Source organism: Capsicum annuum, chromosome 4 (genome assembly GCF_002878395.1).
Source record: "Capsicum annuum cultivar UCD-10X-F1 chromosome 4, UCD10Xv1.1, whole genome shotgun sequence".
Taxonomy (NCBI): Eukaryota; Viridiplantae; Streptophyta; class Magnoliopsida; order Solanales; family Solanaceae; genus Capsicum; species Capsicum annuum.
In genome coordinates this window covers 205,687,134-205,708,997 of record NC_061114.1, presented here as the reverse complement: position 1 = coordinate 205,708,997, position 21,864 = coordinate 205,687,134, and positions in this window count along the sequence as shown.

Below are 21,864 nucleotides of genomic sequence, written 5' to 3'. Positions count from 1 at the left end.
TGATTTGAGTATTTTAAGATGATTAAAAAATGAATTGACCTAATGGTCCGAAAGCTTTGAAATCCACTTCACTACATGAGATTATTGATTTGATAAATGGGTTCCTGGTGAACCATGAGATTATTCTAAAAGTGGATTTTTATGAGATGAGCCCAAATAATCTAAAGAGAGTAGTATTTAGCACCGAGCGGGTAAGTTACTATGGTTTCTTACCCCCAAAACTACGTGCCAATGCTGGTTGGGCCTGAGTCCAAGTTTATGATGATTATGATTGGGCCCAAGGTTGAGTTTCATTTAGTGATCACTAGACCTAGGTTATACTCCCTGGAAAGAGTATGATGCTCCTCCCCAATGTGGGGTATCTTCCTTAGGAGGAAAAAATATTGGAATCCATGTAGCTCGCATAGTTTATGTCAGTTACGAGAACCTCCCTTGCCCTTTCAAACTTCGAGATCAAAAACTTATTTTCCTTTCCTATAGTCTATTTTCCTAAATTGTTGAATTGAAAAGATATTTCCTGACCAAGGTATTTTCTTGAAATAAGATATTTTCCTAAGGTGAATGAAATGCCTTCAAGTATGTTTTCAAGTTATATGATTCCGAATTCCAAGCATATGAGTTTCTAAATGATTGTGAAGTATTGAGCATTGAGGAAGTTTTACTCTTTATGAGACATATGCATGACTTGAAAGTATTGTTTAAAGTCCCTTAGCCTTTGGACATTGAGAATAAGGAAGATCTCTGATTTTGAATTTAAACAATGATGACTCATGAGATTGTGTTACATGCTTCATTCTACATGACTTATTAGCTTTAGATTTTATACTTGTTCAAGCTATGTGAGTCGTCTCAGTATGCATACATGATTTGATTGAAGAAAATCGTTAGTACTTTATGCATATGCATTCACCCCCGCATACTAAGTACATTCCAAGTATTGATCCACATATATGTCTATGTGCTACATTGTGTCATAATGTAGGTTCAGGTGCTCAGTCCCAGCCTCACCCGTGATTCTTCAAGTACCCTGTCTACGTTATCTACAATGGTGAGTCCTCATGGTTCGAGGGCCGATCTTTAGATATTTACTGTACTTGAGAGACTATGTTTTATCTTCAGTTCATTTTGAGTCAGTTGGGGACCTATCCCAACGGCTCTCTAGATTTTGATTCATAGAGGCTTGTCAGACTAGTATTAGACTTTTGATGTATCAAGGATTCAGTATTGTGGTTTTATTGAGATTTCTATATATTGTGGCCATATGGACCGAGTATTTTTTCCTATATTTCCTTTCATGGGCTATGACTATGCTAATATTGAGTCTATTCTTATCTTGAACTGGGTGTTATTGGTGGAAATCAGCTCTAAGGGTTAGCTTGGAGCTGCTCGTAGCCTTAAGCACCGTGTGACGTCTCGGGACCCGATTTTAGGGCGTTACACAAAATAATATTTTTTCTTTATTCATCATAATTCTCTCAAAACTAAAAGCATTTCCTTTCAAGAACAAACCCTAGTCCCTCTAGCATTCAAGTTCAAATTTCAAGAATTCACTAACAACTCCCCAAGGAATCAAAATCAAGGTATGTTAGGTGTTAATCCTTGGATTTCCCTCCACCCTTGGAGTTCAAGAACCCTTTTTAAAATATGAATTATGATTCCCTTTTTATGAATTTAATTATGCTGATGATGTTTTGTTCTATGGGTTTTAATTTAAGATCTTTTATGAGTTTCAAGATATTAAGTTAGCATGTGTGTTGAATTATGAATCTCTCATGTCAAAACCCTTGACATTAAGAGTTTAAGTTGTAGTCTTGATGCTTATGTGTTGTTCATTGTCATGTGCATTAATTATGCTCCCCAAGTGTTTGATAGAATGTCCATGTGAATTGAATTGTGTAATCCTGATATGTTAGCATGTGTTCTCATTCATGTACAAGTTCATGACCTCCAAGTGTTTGACAAATTACCTCACTGAATGAATTGTGAACAATTGACTATTGTTATGCTTTCAAGATTTGCTATGTTTTATCAATTATGCTATCGAGACCTGGGGGTATTTATTACCCAAAATCTAGTTGTTTACTTAGTTGTAGTAGATATAGAATAGTCCCAGTAAAGGTCAAGAATAGTAGTACTCAGTCAGTTAATAGAACTCAGTGAACTTATTCCAGTTCAATCAGTTAACATGATTAGTTTTAGTTCAATCAAGCTTAGTACAATCTAGTGATCAGTTCCTTTTAGTTAGGAGTAGGATTCAGCACCGAGGGAACCCATGGATGGGGGCATTCCTACCATCAGAGGGTCTGACCCTTAGTAGCAATCCTTGAGTTACTGAACTATGTAGCCAGCATAGGGTAAGACTTTCTCCTAACAGACTAGGGTTGATGCAATCATATACATATCTCATGAGTTTTCCTACTGGATTGGGGTTGACCCAGCTTTGCTTGTATCTCATGGCACGGTGCTAAGACCCTTCCAACTGGGGTCACAGGTTGGACCCTAAATTAGTCTATAATCGTGGTATGTCGGTTAAATTAACACTCCTATAGTTACAGTTTTAGTATTCAATATTTAGCCTCAATATTCAGTAAAGAACTCAGATTGTTCTATAGAACCATGGCTATCAGTTATCCATTACTCAACCATCGAAATTCAATACTCAAATTCAGTATAAATCTCAAATACATGATGTATGTATATGCGCAGTAATGCATGTTTAGTATGTTCAGTAGTTATGGTTCTGCATGTACTCTCATCCAGTTACTTATGAAGTTTATTTAGTCAGTTATCATCTCATGCATATGAACCCATGTATATTAGCCTTACCTCACTTAGCATACCTGTATATTCCACGTACTGACACATACTCTCTTTTTTATGCTATGATGTCTCATATCATAGGTCCATATGCTCAGGGTCCTAATCGTACTTAGTAGCTTGGGCTATCAGCAACAAATATAGTGGTGAGTCCTCATATTTTGAGGACAAAGTTTTATCTATTTTAGTATTTCAGTAGTTTAAGAACTATTTCAGTTGAAGTTACTTATGGGTTTATCCCATCAACTCAAAATTGAAAAAGTTAGAGGCTTTCAGACTAGCATAGTCAGCTATTCAGTTTTTCATATGTTACTATCAGTATACTCAGTTATTATTTCAGTATTTTGAGAAGCTTATTAGCATGCAATTCATACAATTTCCTATAAAAATACTAATCTAATTTTTCATGAATCTTATCATAATCATGGATTGAAAATCAAATCAACATCATAGATACATTAATCACTTTGAAAATTCAAGGGTTTATCAAAATAATCACATATTCACCACACATGCTATTCAATTTCATGAAACTTGCACTTAAATCATGGATTGAAACCCAACTAATATTATGATCATGAATTCAATCTAATTCAAACATTGAAATCATAAATACATCATCTTTGTACTTTGAAAAAGGATTTTGGGGCTTTATGGGTGAAAGGGACCCATGAATCAACATCTAACATACCTGAGGAGTTCTTGAAGGTTCTTGGAGAGATTCTTGAGGATTGACCTTGATTCTTGAACTAGGGTTTTTTCCTCTTGAGAGAGAATGATTTAATTTAGGAAAAAATTGAATGAATAAAGGTGTAACTAGGTTTATCAGAGTTGATTTTTGTGTTAAAGACTGACTAGGGTCGTGGAAAAGACTCAAATACCCCTGGAATAATTTAAAATCTCTAAATTAAAAACTAGAAATTAACTAAAAAATCTCGATCTGGGCCCTTGGCGCGATGCGGAATTATTGCGCCATGACACTAGAAAAAGGACAACTGGGAAATTTCTTGGTGGCGCAATGCGGTGGTATCGCGTTACCACTTTGTTTGTGAACTGGAAGTGTACCGCGATGCGGTAGAATTGCGTTGGTACACTGGCAATTGAAATTTGTGAACTGGGTCTATGGCGCGACACACTAATATCGTGGAGCAATACTAGAAATTGACAATTGCTATTTTGACACACTCTGCGACGCACTACGGGCCTGAATGATGATGTTTAACGATTAAAATATAAAATTGTCATAGCTTCTTACCCGATTATCGAATTAAGGTGAATTTATATCATTGGAAATCTAATTGAATTTCCCACATAATGACAATTCAAAATCTTAAAGATTCCACATGTATAAAAGTGTATTCATCTTTAAAGCAAGTCTTTGAAATATTTTGGATGAATTTAAGCTAGGTAAAAGTAAGGGGTGTTACAATTTGTCTCATCAATTCCATATTCACATAGTTAGAGGCTTTTAGAATACACAGTCAGCTATTCAGTTTTTTAGATGTTATTATCAGTATACTCAGTTATTATTTTGGTATTTTGAGAACCTTATGGAATTTTTAGATTTCTTCTATATATGTCTTCATGATTATAATTCGGTGCTCACAGAAGGTACCAAACATGGGTTAACTTGTGGTCCTTCAAGATTATAAGCACCATGTGATGCTCAAGGTACAGTCTCGGGGCATTACAAATTTAGTATCAGAGTTTGAGGTTCAATAGTGTCCTAGGGAGTCTGAAATTCGCGATAAGTAGAGTATTGTGCATGGGTGTGTAGTGCGCCACCCTTATGGACAAGAGGCTATGAGGCATTTTTAGAAAGAGTTCCCCTTTTTTAGTGTTCAGATCATGCAAGTGAGCATGAGCTCCATTAAAACTCTTTGTCTAATTCAAATTTTCCTTCCATTATAGAACATGCCTCCCAGTAAGACTAACAAAAGAGGGGCTGGGAACCAGCCAGCATATCCGCTCATTTAGAAAGATCCCCTGAATAAGCATGTCTCTCACTATGAATTCAGAGCTACTTTTACTGCCTTAGCTTATTTAGTATTTGCTCAGAATAATCAGCTGGCTATTTTCCAATATTGGATTATGTCCCCTACTCCACAGAGTGAGAAGGAGAAAATAAGAAGAAAGGGAGAAACAATAAGAGGACCAAAATATCAAGTCCAAAGAATGGTCGTACTAACCCTCTCTATGGAAAGTGTGGTCGAAATCATCAAGGCATGTGTAAGGATGGTAGTGGTTTGTGTTTTGGGTATGGTAATCTAGGACATAGGGTTAGAAAATATCCCTAGGTGGTTTTGTAGAGTTAGCATAATTGTCCCCCAGCTCAGTCCGATATCCTATCTCATCAGGGTACCACTTTTAATGCCACCAGTGGGCAGCACCCAAACAGACTCTATGCACTTCAGTCCTGACAGGATCAGGAAAGTTCTCCCGATGTGGTCACGGGTATGTTACCAGTTTACCATTTACATATTTATGCTTTGCTAGATCCAAGAGCTTCTTTATCCTTTATAAATCCTTATACAGCTATCAACTTCAGAGTTAGTCCTTAAATCTTAGTAGAACCCTTCTCATTCTCTAACCCAGTGGGTAAATCTATCATAGTCCTACAGGTATACAGGAACTTTTTGGTTATGGTATCTCAGAAAGTTATTTCAGCAAACTTAATAGAGTTAGAGATGATGGATTTTGATGTTATTCTCTACATGGATTGGCTCTACTCATGTTGTGCTTTAGTTGATTATAGAAACAGAGTTGTTTATTTTCAATTACCAAATATACCTATCCTAAAATAGAGGGGTAGTACCACAGCGCTTAAGGGTCAACTTATTTCATACCTTAAAATAAGAAAAATGATATCCAAGGGGTGTGTCTATCATCTTGTGCGAGTCAGAGACTCAAGCTTCAAAACTCCTAACCTTGAGTTAGTTCCAGTCGCAAGTAAATTTCTAGATGTGTTTCCTGAAGATTTTCTCGGAGTTTCTCCCAAAAAGGAAATTGACTTCGAAATAGACCTTCTTCTTGATCCTTAGCCTATCTCTATTCCGCCGTTTAGAATGGCTCCATTCGAAATTAAAGAGTTGAAGAAACAGTTGAAGGATCTCCTAAATAAGGGATTCATCAGGCCTAGCATCTCCTCGTGGGGCACACTAGTTCTATTCATGTGTAATAAAGATAGTTTACTCAAAATGTGTATTGGCTACTGTCAGTTGAACAAAGTCACAGTCAAGATTAAGTATCCACTTCCTAGAATCGATAAGTTGTTTGAAAAACTTCAGGGTGCCAGTTACTTTTCTAAGATAGACCTCAGATCATCGTCTCAGAGTCAGAGAATGTGATATCCCAAAAACAGCTTTCAAAACTCGGTATGTCACTTTGAATTTCTAGTCATGTCATTTGGTCTTACCAATGCCCCAGCAGCTTTCATGAACTTGATTAACCATGTTTTCAATCAGTACTTGGACATGTTCATCATAGTCTTCATCGATGACATTCTTGTTTACTCCTATAATGAGAATGATCACGCAAACCATCTCAAAATAGTATTACAGACCCTCAGAGCCCGTCAGTTATTCACCAAATTTAGTAAGTGCAATTTTTTTCTAAGGTAAGTAGCATTCCTTGGTCATATCTTCTCCAATAATGGCATTAAAGTTGATCCTCAAAAGACTGATGCAGTGAGAAACTATCCCAAACCTATCTCTTCCTTAGATATAAGGAGTTTCTTCGGTTTGGCTAGCTCTCTTCGATGGTTTGTTAAGGGATTTTTATTTATTGCATCCCTCATGTCCATATCAACTCAAAAAAAAGTCAAGTTCTAGTGTTTAGATTCTTGTGAGAAGAGTTTTCAGGGGTTGAAGACTCGACTCACTATAGCCCTAGTTTTGACTTTGCCCGATGGTTCAGACGGTTTTGTAGGTTATCATGAAAGTAGTATGTTTCATTAAAGATTTGGGGACATCCATGTTATGGGTTAGAATCTAAGTTTGAATCTTTGAAGGTTTAGCTAACAAAAAAAGGAGTTGATAATTCTAGGTCGATCAAATTTTAAGTTGTTACACAATGACTGTTGGGGCTATAGAGGGCTAAGAGTTGTATCTCAAAAGAAAGTACTAGTAGGGGTTTTACATTATCAGGTGTAGTCTTTCAGGGTGAGCCTATCATTTATGCATATTATTATATCCCAGATTCTAGAGTAAATTGGTGGCAGTGCAGTTTAAAGATGTTTATTGAGTAGTTCCCAAACCTAAAATGATGGCTTTAAGCTAAAGGGGAGATGGTAGAACAATTGACTAAGTCTGGCTCTCAAATTCTAGTGGTGATGCCAGTGTATTATAGAACATCAGTTGGGGAGGAAGATTATCTCAATACAAAGTTTTGTATTTCAGTTATCACGATATCTACTCATGTTTTACATGTCAGTCCAATGATCATAGCTTATATTATGCACCTTATAGAAAATTATGTGCTCTCCCAGTTCCAAAACTTAGGTCATACAGCTCATAACGCATGTGCTCATACTTTATAGTGTGTTCAGTTCCAGTACTCAGTCAATACTCTTAATGATCAGCAAATTTTAGATTTATGTCATGTTAATCCTCAATTTATATCCCTTAATGAATCAATGATGTCGACATTCTATTCCTCAATCTTTAGTTAAGTTTCAAATTATGTATAGTGTTCCTTTATGCTTTAGGTCCTTATGTTTTAACCCTACAGTGACCTCTCCTTATGAAAGAATATAGTGATGAGAAATTTCTTAAATGGGAGAGAGTAAATATTTTATGTTAAAGAGAGATTGTGCATGTTTGTTTTATAAAAGGTTGTAGTTACGAAGATAGGCTTGAATGTCATGTTGGTGTGTAAGTGTATAAATGCATTACGCAATAGTGAATGGTTGGTAATAGGTTGTAATTAGTTGTAGAAGGGGAAATCCAAATTATTCATGAGAGGAGAAGTTGTGAAAATGCAGGGCGTGTTGAATTCATGATTCAGACTATCATTATAGTGTTATGTGTGCATTTTGTAGATTCGAGTGGGCTTGTACATAGTGGGAGAATTTAGTCCAGCTCAGACTTCAGTAGGTAGAGTTATCAGTGCTCAGGTGAGCATCTTCAATAGCCTCAAGTATAGTGCAGTATTAAAGAAGAATGTATAGTTTATGGAGCATTCATAAGTATGTCTAAGATCGAAAATGGCAGTGTATGTTTTGTAGGCCTATGTTCCATGTCCCAGAATTATATCTATGTTGGGGTTCCTTATACAGATGTCTCGTTCAGATCATGCTCAAGATTCTCTATTTTCTAATTTTATTAGAACTTCTTAGAAAGAGTGTTGAAGAAATTGCTCCAGTTAAGTGTAAGCTTTCAGTATGAGCTAGTTCACAAAGCTAGTAAAGCAATTAGGCAGACAAGTTCCTACGGTTTTTCGTCTTCCGGTCTAGTCTTGCTATTTAAAGTTTCATGAATATGGCACTTTCAAGAGATAATTGTTCGCATCCATGTGGATTGTGAATCTAGTTCAGTTCACGCACTATGCACCAGTTTTTGACTCCAAACATTCAGTCATGATTAAGTTTGTAAGTGTATCATGCATCACCTCATTCTCTCCTCAGTATTTCAGCCACGTCAGTATCTTTTGGGTGACATAATACCCCAAGGGAGAGATGCACTATAATCCCTCTGATCTTTTCATGTACTAAATCTTTCATCTTTTTTTCATGTAGCTAGATCTAGCTAAAGGTATTGGCTACTCATACGTTTACTCTCTCGTTCCTATCTCGGTCTTATAACAATTCCCATGTCATTACATGTGTTGAAGGAATTAGTTTAGTTCATGATATCTAGTTCATGCATCATGTTTCAGACTCTATTTTGATCTCATTTTCCCATTCATGTATGTTCAGTAAATGATCTCAGATTCTTTATATTCTCAGCTTAAGGTAACAATTTTCCTTAAAATCTCTCTCTTCCATACTCAGTTTCAACTGCATATCATTCTCATATCTTTCATGTATTCATGAAATAGTTCAGTAATGTGTCATGTCTCCAAAATTTAGTCATGCTTCAGTTATGTATGTCAGTGTTAGTACAGTTCCTCTCAGTTCAATCAGTCTCATTCGAGGATGAATGTTCCCAAAGGGGAGATATTGTAATACCCCGTAAAAGTTCTAGTCATTTCAGCCCCATATAGCATGCCAAAAGAGGTCCCAAACATAGAAAATTTCAGCTGTGTGTTAAGACTTGGAATCATTTTTAGCCTACATAATTAGATGGTCTTATTTCGATCCTTACGACCTTAGAATGTTGATTTTTAAGTTTATTCATGATCAGGAGTGTCAATAGGCCATCTTGGGTGAGTTTCGAAGTTTTCAAATATCGTTAAAGATATGTTTGGACGTGGAGCATCAACAATTGCGTCGACACTATCGACGCAGCGCGGTGCCTATTGCGTTACTGGCCATTTTTAGCTCATTTAATCCTGAGTCTAGAGGGGTACTTCGGTCTTTTTCCCTCACTTTAACATAGGACTTAGGTCCCAAAACCGCATTTTTTCTTCATTCATCATAATTCTCTCAAAAGCATTCTGTTTCAAGAACAAACCCTAGCCCCTCTAGCAATCAAGTTCAAATTTCAAGAATCCACCAACTACTCCCACGGAATAAATAATCAAGGTATGTTAGGTGTTCATTCTTGGGTTTTCTTCCACCCTTGGAGTTCAAAAACCCTTTTTAAAACTTGAATTATGATTCCCATGTTATGAATTGAATTATACTCATGTTGTGTTGTTGTATGGGTTTCAATTTAAGATGTTTCATTAGTTACATGATATTAAGTTAGCATGTTTGTTGAATTATGAATCTATCACATCAAACCCCTTGAAATTTCAAGTTTAAGATGTAGTCATGATCCTTGTGTATTGTTTATTATCATGTGCATTAATTATGCTCCCTAAGTGTTTGATATAATGTCCATGTGAATTGAATAGTGTAATCATGACATGTTAGCATATTTTTTCATTCATGTACAAGTTCATGACCTCCAAGTGTTTGACAAATTTCCTCAGTGAATGAATTGTGAACAATTGACTATTGTTATGCTTTCAAGATTTGCTATGTTTTATCAATTATGTTATCGAGTCCTGGGGGTATTTATTACCCAAAATCTAGCTGTTTACTTAGTTGTAGTAGATATAGAATAGTTCTAGTAAAGGTCAAGAATAGTAGTACTCAGTCAGTTAACAGAACTCAGTGCACTCAGTCCAGTTCAGTCAATCAACACAATCAGTGTCAATCTAGTGATCAGTGTCTTTCAGTTGGAAATAGGATTAGCACCGAGCGAACCCAGGGATTGGGGAATTCCTACCAGCTGAGGGTTTGACCCTTAGTAGCAGTCCTTGACTTACAGAACTACGTAGCCATCATAGGGTAAGACGTCCACCTGCTAGACTAGGGTTGACAAAATCATATACATATCTTATGAGTCTTCCTGACATATTAGGGTTAACCTAGCTTTGTTAGTATCCCGTGGAACGGTGCTAACACTCTTCCAACTGGGGTCACAAGTTAGACCCCAAATTGGTCTATAATTGGGGTAGATCAGTTAAATGAACACTCCCACAGTTACAATTACAATTTCAGTATTCTGTATTCAATATTCAGCCTCAATATTCAGTAAAGAATTCAGACAGTTCTACAAAACCAAGGCTATCAGCTATCAGCTACTCAGCAATCAGAATTCAGTTCTCAGATTCAGTATAAATCTCAAATACATGATGTATACCTATAGATATGCGTAGTAGTGCATGTTTAGTATGTTTAGTAGTAACCGTTTTGCATGTACTCTCATCCAGTTACTTCATGATGTTCGTTCAGTCAGCTATTATCTCATGCATATGAACCCATGTATATCATCCTTACCTCACTTAGAATATCAGTACATTTTATGTACTGACGGATACTCTCTCTTTTGCGCTATGATGTCTTTTATCATAGGTTCAGACACTCAAGGTCCTGACCATACTTAGAAGTTCAAGCTATCAGCAGCAAATATAGTAGTGAGTCCTCATATTGCGAGGACAGAGTTTTATCTATTTCGGTATTTTAGCATTTCAGTAGTTATTTCAGTCGGAGTTAGTTAGGGGTTTGTCCTATCAACTCCATATTCTAATAGTTAGAGGCTTTCAGACTAGCACAGTCAGCTATTCAGTTTTTCATATGTTATTATCAGTATACTCGGTTATTATTTCAGTATTTTTAGAACCTTATGTAATTTTTAGATTTCTTCCGCATATGTTTTCATGATTATTATTCAGTGCTCACAGCAAGTACAGTCATGGGTTAGCTTGTCATCTTTTAGGATTGTAAGCACCTGTGACGCCCAAGGTGCAGTCTCAGGGCATTACAGTTTTAATAAGGGATTAACTAAAGTTATGTTCATGTAAATTTAATAGAGTCAAATAAATTATAAGATAACATGTTGACAATTATATCAAGCAAAAATAATGGTTCCTAATATGTGGATGACTCCTTTATGCTCGAGGTAGGCCTAAGCGTCAAATATTAATCAAATTTTTGTAAATTGATCCAAGCATTAATTAATGACATTACTCAAGCTTGGATTTAGAATTTTCCAAACTAAATTTTGGTCAAATTTTGACTTGGACAATTTATCATTATCTCTACACATAATATGAGGGTCGTCATTGGGTTGTGAAACCCATTTGACATAAAAGGTGTTTTCCTATTTATGTAATAACACCATAGGTCAAGACACCTTAGTTTTATGCATGCATGGCCAAAATAAAGGGTGGTAACACTCTAATGGAGTTTTCTACGATTTGGGTAGACACAGATTTGGATTTCCTCTATGAAAAGGCATATGGTCCCACGACAGTAAAACTTTTGCTCACCCCACGTATGCGCCTACTCTCTAAAGTATGGTGATTTGAAAGAATTTTTTAAAAGTACAATGTACAATCCGCGTGTAAAATATTTGTAAGTGTCAATTTTTCAAAGTGGAGAAAATATGAATAGAATGCCTATTTATTTAAAGTGATAAACAAATACGCAATTTATAGCAAATAAACAATTTATGCCGCAAAACATAATAAATCATGACAATTAGGGTGAAACAAATAACAATTTATAAGAGCTTAAACATTAACCTAAGTTTGTTATCATTAATAACTTAATTTCCCCAATAAAGTCGCCAAATTATTTTACCCCATTTCAACATAGGTCAGATCGAGGTACAAAATATTGAAAAACTTCTAATTAAAATCAAGAAGTTTCCAACTAATTAGTTCTATAGTGAATTAGGACATCAATTATTGACACGACCCGAACCAGGGCCTTGTTATAATGGGCATCCCAAGTACAACAAGGACCGGGAACCGCCCCTGCTACCCAACCCAACTAGCCAATGATATCTTGAGTCGGCTAAATTTTGAACATATAATAAGATAGCATTATTCCATAATCCGAGACTTTGGGATATGTCTATATCTATGACCACCCAAATGAGTCCAACCGTCTGATACCCAATCGATGACCAATACCAACCAAATCATAATTCAAACCATAACCATATGAGTTCCATAATAATTATATATAATCCCAAAATAAAAAAGGATAGAATAGTGAGAAATTTCGTCCTACGATATCATCCCCAATACCAAGGATGACACTAATACTGATCCCTCCCATACCAACCCATAGTAGTTCCACAAAAGCCTCTAACCAAAAGAATACAAAAACCAATATCCATAAATCGACCGAAGTATGAAATAACATCCATGAAATGGAGCCTTTTGGAAAGATGGAAGCTCACCACTTCAATCCAATAGCGGATCGCGAAGTTCAATCACTAAGAAGGAAGAGTAGAATGGTCGATTCCTGCATCGCATGGGGATATAGCCGCCCGAAGATGGGTTAGCGAGTGAACGCTAGCATGAACTAAGGCTAAGAATGAAATAATATCATTTAATAAAACCAAGTAAACCATCCATATACATACAAACCATACATACATATATATAACTATGTCGGGAAAGGGAATCAGGTTTAGCATGCATTTAAAACCATTAACCCAGGTATATGTATATTAGCCATACTTAACCACCCACGGGCTATATGGGTCCAGTGTAACCCCCTGAACGGGCCTCGATGCATGTAGCCGCACGAACTGGAGAAACCATAAGAGTAAGGGATTCCCAAGTACCCTTCACACTCCATAATACATATGTACAGTGTACTTAGAGGATTCTCATGTACCTCATAGTATCATATAAGGTAGCATTGACCTACCCCTCATGTCAAAAAACACGAGTTTCCAGTGTTCATCAATTGGACTCCCACCTTCACGATTAGCTCTCATACCCCGCCTTTATTACCCAATTAAAAACATTTCCAACCAACCAAACCATTATTATTAATAGATGTTATACATAGTGGTATCGTCATACCAATTATAAATTACAAGTATTGTTCTTAGCCAAACCTTTTAAGGTAAAGGGATTCCCTTGAACCCGTTTACCAGGTTAACTTGGGGGTGTCCCATGTACCCCACAAGTATTCCACTATGTTTGCTTGGACGATTACATTGTACCTCTCAAGGATGTTTATTAAACCAAACCATTCTACTTAACCACTCCAAACCATTTAAACCATTTAGGGTTCCATTACCAAGGTCAAACCATGCATTAGTTCCATTAAAATCCAACAATATAGTGAAAACATTCTCATAGGCATTTTATCAAATATATTGGGGGCATAGTATTTCCAAAACCAAAACTAATTACCATGTGACCATTCCTATGCAACCAATTATCCAAAACCACCATTAATGCATATAAGAGCAAAATTAAAACATGGGAAAATCATAACCAAGCATTTATGACCAAAACCCCCGAAATTATATTTTAAAACCCAAAACCATACAATAATCAAATCATGAAAACATTGTATAAAACCATGCCTTTAGTTGGAACTAACAAAGAGGAAAGAGAACATGCCTTAAATTGAGTAGATGATGGAGAGAAATCACTAACAAAAGCTCTAAATTAATCCTTAAGATGAAACCCTAGCTTTCTTTGCCCAAGAAATTTAGAGAGGATTAAAAAGTGTTTTTCTAAGTGTTAATGAATAAAAGAATAGGGAAAATAACCTCCCAAGTGAGTTAAAGTAGTGGGGCCTTATTAGGCTAAGTGGGTAAATGTCTAGATTACACTCACTTAAACTGCACCAAAATCCCGGCAGAAGGATACGACCATCCATTCCAATTGTATCCTCCAATACGAATGGTATCCACCACTCATACCCAAGGCCATCTGTCTTGTACCCAACACTATCCAAGGTATGACACACTATGTCGTATCCAAGTATATGACTAGTACCCATGTTTCGTACCCCTGGCAGAATAGAATCGTAAGAGGACTAAACACTAGCCACCATATGAATCCATGGTATGACTCATACCCTGGCTTACGGGTCTTGGTGAGCCACAATCCAACTTAAGTTACAAAGTCTAAGATTAAGTGAAGTAACCAAACAACCCATATCCACTGATATGACTCGTACCACCAAAGTCTTATCCATTCCAGAAACCAAATTCAACCCACCAACCAACACTGATCAGTATACGACTAACCTATACAACTCGTATCCTAGTGTACGAGTCATTCCCCTAGTCGTATCCTTTCCAGGGACCTAAAATCTAGGAAATTTTCTTTGGGCCAGAAACCCAATTATAGTCTCCTCTACAAGGAACATTTATCCCCGAATATCGGACAAGGTAGGGTAACCGTAAACAAAGTCATTTTCATTATCAAATAACAATTCAACCTTTAACCACGTTAGAAAATAAAGACTCAAAGATATTAATCTTTCTGTTAACAAAGTTTGAAAACAATAGTATTTTGAAGAACACATACCTTCCGTATGAATCCCAAGAGCAAAAAATAGCTACGGATACTTGGACTTTATGTCTTTCTCTACTTTCCATGTACCCTCTTCCACCTTATGGTTCCTCCATAGAACCTTAACCGAGGCCACATCCTTCATTCTTAACCGACGAACCTACCTATCTAATATATTAATCGGGACCTCTTCATAAGATAGAGAATCTAAGATACCCATTTCCTCCAAAGGAACAACTGAATAAGAATCACCAATGCACTTCCTCAACATGGAAACATGGAATACCGGATAAACGAAACTTAATCTAAAAGGCAACTCTAATTCATAAGCCACATTACCAACCCTCCGTAAAACCACATAAGGACCAACAAACCAAAGATTGAGCTTTCCCTTCTTACCAAACTGTATTACTCCCTTAAAGGGAGATAACATTAGGAACACCCTATCCCAAACCTTAAGGTCCAAGTCTCTACACCGTAATCCATTTAGGACTTTTGGCAAATTTGGGCAGCCTTAAGTCTATCTCGAATCTCCTTTACCTTTTATATCGCCTGATAAACCAAGTTCAAACTAAACATAGCTGGCTCACCAAACTCAAACCACCCAATAGAAGATCTACACCTCCTACTATACAATGCCTCAAAAAGGGGCATACCAATGCTAGAATGATAGTTATTGTTGTTAGAGAACTCTACCAAAGGTAGATGCTCAACCCAATTTCCATCATAATCAATCACACATATCCCAAGCATATGTACTTAGACTAACCTAAGTCCCCAACCCTTTCTGAAGAGACCGCCAGAAATGAGATGAAAATGGTGTACCCCAATCAGAGATAATCAAAACAGGTACCCCGTGTAGCTTTAAAATCTCTTGAAGATACAACTTCATAGAATCCTTCGTCGATCAAGTATTCCTCATTGCAAGAAGTGAGAAGACTTCGTCATCCTATCCATGATTACCCAAATCAAATCAAATTGGTTTCGAGACCGAGAAATACCAGTAATGAAATCCATACTGATTACTTCCCATTTCTTGATACAACCCACTGGGCCTCATGTACTCAACTTTGAATTGTTGGCATACCAGGCACTTGGCTACAAAATCATCCATGTCCCTTTCATACCATTCCACCAATACATCTCCTTAGGATCATGATATATTTTTATCGAGTCGGGAAGAACAATATAGTGCGATTCATGCACCTCAGCCAAAACCCTTTTTCGCAAAATGTCACCATCGAGAACATATAACCTCCCTAGGTATCGTAAAGTACCATTACCACTGATCTTAAATACCATCACCTTTTGCGCACCACCATCACTCTTGATTTTTATCAAGATAGGATCTAGAATTTGTTTCTCCTTGATCTCTGCACCAAAAGATGACCCAACCACTTCCTATAATATGACCCTACTATCCTTGGAGTCCAAGAGACGAACTCCAAGATTGACCACGCAGTGAATATCCTTCATTGATTCCCGCTTTCCCTTCTCCACATGAGCCAAACACCCCATGGAGAGCCTACTAAGAGCATCATCAACCACATTAGCTTTACTTGGGTGGTAGTGAAAACTCATAGCATAGTTCTTAAGAAGCTCCAACTATCTCTTTTGCCTGAGATTTATCTCCCTTTGAGTGAACACATACTGTAGACTCTTATAATCAGAAAATATATCCGCGTGCACTCCATACAAATAATGTCACCAAATTTTTAAAGCAAAAACCACCGCTAAAAACTCCAAATCATGAGTAGGATAATTTTTCTCATGCACCTTCAACTGCCTGGAAGAATAGGCAATCACCTTCTTATGTTGCATCAAAACACAGCCAATTCCCACCTGGGATGCATCACACTAAACCAAAAACCCCTCATTACCTTCAGTCAATGTCAAAATCAGATCCGAAGTTATCTTATCCTTAACATTCTCAAAACTCCCTTCACAAGCATCTGACCTAGAAAAGTTAACCTTCTTCTGAGTTAATTTGGTCAAAAAAGAAGCTATCATCAAAAAGCTTTCCACAAATCACTTATAATACCTGGCCAAACCTAAGAATCTCTAAATATCGGTTGGATTCATGGGTCTAGTCCACCTTTTAACCACTGTGTAATACCCCATACTTCTTCTTAGCTTGAAAACATCCCAAGAATATTAGAAGCTTACTTTGAAAGATGAATCAACTTTTGTACACATGGAATTTTTAAAATTTTTACTTTCTGTTAAGTGGGAAATTGAATTAGCTTTCCAACGATACCAATTTCATCAAAATCTGATATAGAAAGTTATGGCAAAATACAAAAAGCTGTTAAAACTACTCAGGTGCGACGGTGAAGGTCGACGGGCCGTCGAGATAGCGATGGACCATCGGCCAAGCCATCGCAGTAAGGCAGTAAGACCATAGTTTGACTAAGAAAAATGGCCTAAGCCGACAGACCATCGAGCTAGCGATGGACCGTCTCCCAAGCGTCGTAGCAGAGGTAGTAAACACATGTTCTGCCAGGGTACGACGGTCAGGACCGACGAACCATCGACCCGGCGATGGACCATCGCACCCACCTTCGCATAGATCATTCAGTTATTTTAAAGTCATTTTTAAAAGGTTACTTGGGTCTTTTTCCACCCATTTTAACTCCTAATTATATCAGACCAAGGCTTATAAGTTCATTATTCATTCATAACATCAACTTAGGGTTTTCTCTCAAAGATAATCCCCAAGAAATAAGATCCAAATCTTCTTCAAGAAACTAAGAGATTCAAGTTCTTCAAGTCTAAGAACTTCAAGAAACTCACAACCCAGGTATGTCATGTGTTGATTCATGGATCTCTTTTACCCATAAAGCTCAAGAATCTCTTTCAAAATCCAAGATTTGCATATTTCTAAATATCCATGATTTAAATTAAATTAAAATTCATGTTCATGATGTTGTGGGGTTTGGATTCATGTTTTAAATCACATACTCCAATGATTGACCCTAGTATATGAAGATTTGCATAATAATTATGATAAACCCCCTTCAATTTATAAGTTGATTGATGTATCCATGATTATTAGATGTATCGATGATTGTATAACCAAAGCATGCTCCCCATGCATTTAATTAAATGCCTATGTGAAGGAAAAGTGTCATACTAGTACAATAAGATGAAATCCCCATTCATGTACAAGTTCATGCATGTCAAGTGTTTGATGAAATGTCTTAGTCAATGAATTATGGATATATGTGTGGCCATTGTGGTGCTTTAGAACTTGTACTTTATGAATTCTCCAACTAGTTATATTATGGACTGTTGATGTGATCATGTATACAAGAAAGTCATGCTTTGTCAATTTTCTTCCATCAAGTCCTGGGGGTACTTGTACCCAAAAAATATAGTTGTGTGCCTAGAGTTAGTGTCATGTTTTTACGATATACTCATTCAATCCATGATCCATATAATTCAGTCAGTCATGTGACTCAGGAAAGCTCAGTAATTGAGTAATCTCAGTACTATTCTATCAGTCAATGGAAATTCAGTTAATTCAGTTCAGTAATCCATGTTCGGTGCCTGTTCAAATGGGAATAGGAATTAGCACCGAGTGAACCCAAGGATGGGAGCACACCTGTTATATGTAGGTATGATTTTAGAAGCAATCTATGCATTCTAGAACTACATAGCCAGCGTAGGTTAAGACATCATAGCCTGTTATATGAGGGTAGATAAGGTGGCTTAACCTTTTATATAAGGTTTCCCACCGTCCTCACTAGAGTTACCTGTTATATGAGGGTTACTCATAGCTTGTCTTTACCAGTGAAATGGTATTGACACCCTTCTAATTAAGGTTACAAATTGGAACCCAACTCAGCCATAATGGCATATTAGGAGCATGTCGGTTAGATGACTACTTCCCACAATTTCAGTTACAAATTTAAAACTGTCAGATAGAGTCATTCAGTCTTAGTAATAGAACTCAGATAGTTCTATAGAATTCAGGACTGTCCGATACAGTCAACTCAGAACATAAAAAAACTCAGCTAGTTTCATCAAAAACTAGACTGTCAGATACAGTCACTCAGTATCAGTTATTTCAGTTAAGAGTTATCAATATCTTATGTTATCCGTACTCAGATTCAACAATCATGTTATCACGAACTCAGCTATAGTTATTATGTATTCATGAATATATGCTCACGTTCATGTTATTCAGTCAGTTATTATAGTTCATACATGTTAACCCTTTGCATTCAGCCTACCTCACATGCATACCAGTACATTCAATCATAAGGATGCATTTGTGCTATGGTGTTTTATACCATAGGTTCAAAAGCACAAGCTCCAGAGCATCAGTAGATTCCAGATATCAGCAGTCAGTTAGCAATCAGTCCTCATCTTTCAAGGATGATATGATTAGTTATTTCATCATTTCAGTACTTAGTTTATTTCAGTAGTCAGAGTTAGTTAGGACATGTCCCATCAACTCCTAATTCATACATTTAGAGGCTTTCCAGACTATAATGTTTAGATAGTTTATTTTAGTTATTTTGGGTATTTCATACCCCATCATGTGTCATGATTTATTAGTTATGTTATAGTTTTGAACCTTATGGCCTTATAGCCTTTATTTCTACATTTATACAATATATTATGCAGTATATAGGTACAGATATTAGTCATGGGTTATCTTATGGTCCTTTGGGGTCATGAGCACCGTGTGGCATTCTAGGTACCAGATTTAGGGCATTACAAACTTATTATCAGAGCCTAAGGTTCAATAGAGTCCTAAGAAGTCTAAAAGTCGCATCTAGTAGAGTCTTGTACATGGGTGTGTTGCACACCACATTTATGTGCAGGAGGCTATGAGATGTTTAGGAACAGTTTCTCTTCTTTCAGTATTTATGTCATGCTAGTGAACATAATCTCAAGTTGATCTCTCAGTCTAATACATTTCTCCCTTTCTTCTATAGAACATGCCTCTTAAAAGAAGAAACGGGAATCAATCATCCCTCAGCCCGAAGATTCTTTGGGCGAACATGTTTCTTCTGCAGAGTTCAAAGCTGCATTCATTACTCTTACTCAATTAGTTACTACTCAGAATGAATGACCAGCTATCATTCCAGCCAACCCAATAGCCAATTTAGCTACAGTCAGGATTTGAGACTTCACCCGAATGAATCCTCCATCCTTTCTTGGGTTTAAGTCAGATAAGAAGCCTCATGAATTCATCCATCAAGTCCAGAAGGTTACTGACATCATGGGGGTTACTCCTAATGAGAGTGCTGATCTAGCTGCATATCAGTTGCAGGATATTTCTCACCCTTGGTTCAAGCAGTGAAAATGAAAAAGGCCAGATGATGCAGGGCCTTTTGAGTGGGAAGAGTTTGTCACCACATTCTTAGAGAGGTTCTTTCCCCTAGAGCTGAGAGAAGCTAAGGTGTTAGAATTTATCAACCTCAGGTAGGGCAACATGACAATGAAAGAGTATTCTCTTAAATTTACTCAATTAGCTAGATATGCTCATCATATGGTTGCAGATAGCAGGGCCAAGATGAGTAAGTTTCTTTTAGGGTAAATGATAGTGTAGTCAATAAGTATAGGTCTGCGATGTTGAATAGTGATATGACTTTAGCTAGGCTTATGACTCATGCTTAGCAGATATAGGAGAAAAATATTAATATAAGGGAGAAGCAGAATAAGAGAGCAAGGACAGGTAGTTTCAACTTTGCTCAACCCAAAGCAGAAGGAGGAAACCATTCTCAGTTTTTTCCTAAGTCATTGGTTCCAGCTCCTTATTCAGCTAGTGCTCCAGGTCCTAAGTTCAGGGAAGGTAATAAAGATAGATTTCTAGGCTCTAAGTCTTAGGGCAGTGGTAGCAGTGCCCATACCTATTCTCTTAGATAGATTTGTTGAAAGAACTATCAAGGTATTTGCAGAGCTGGCAGTGGTATTCATTTTAGATGTGGCAAGCCAGGCTACAGAGTCAGAGACTGTCCCCAGTCAGGTCCGCAGGTCAGTAGAACTGTTCTCCTACTCAGTCTGGTTGCCCAAACCAGCAGAGTGCCACCTTCAGCACTACTAGTGGGCAACACCCAAATAGACTCTATGCTCTCCAGTCCTGATAAGATCAGGAAAATTCTCCTGATGTGATTACTGGTACATTATAGATCTTTCATGTGCATTCTTATGCTTTTCTAGATCCAAGTGCTTCCCTATCTTTTGTTACTCCTTATATAACAGGCGATTTTGAAGTCAATCCCAAAATTCTAGCAGAGCCCTTTTCAGTTTCTACCCCAATAGGAAAACCATCATAGCCCGACAGGTATACAGGAACTACTCGATTATGATATTTTAGAAAGTCACTTCAGCAGACATAGTTGAATTAGAGATGACTGATTTTGATGTCATTCTCGGCATAGATTGGCTTTATTCTTGCTATGCCACAGTCAACTGTAGAAATAGAATAGTTTAGTTTCAGTTTTCAAATGAACTTGTCCTAGAGTGGAGGGGTAGTACTTCAGCTTTCAGAGGTCAGCTCATTTTCTACCTTCGGGCACAAAAGATGATATCTAAGGGTCGTGTCTATCACCTTGTTCATGTTAAGGATTCTAATTTCAAGACAACCAGTCTTAAATCAGTCCCAGTCATAAATAAATATTCAGATGTTTTTCCCAAAGATCTTCCAGAAATTTCTTCCGATAGGGAAATAGACTTCGGCATTGATCTTCTTACATATACTCAAGCTATATCTATTCTGCTATACAGAATAGTACTAGCAGAACTCATAGAATTGAAAGATCAGTTGAAAGATCTCTTAGATAAGGTATTCATCATACCCAGTGTATCCCTGTGGGGCACACCAATCTTATTCGTGTGCAAGAAAGATGGTTCTTTCAGAATGTGCATTGATTATTGTCAACTCAATATAGTCACAATTAAGAACAATTATCCTCTTCCCAATATCAATGACTTATTTGACCAACTTCAGGGTGCCAGCTATTTCTCTAAGATAGACCTCAGATCTTGTTATCATCAGCTCAGAGTTAGAGAATGTGACATTCCAAAAATAGCTTTTCATACTTGGTATGGTCACTTCGAATTCTTAGTCATTTCCTTTGGTCTTACCAATGCCCCAAAACTTTTATG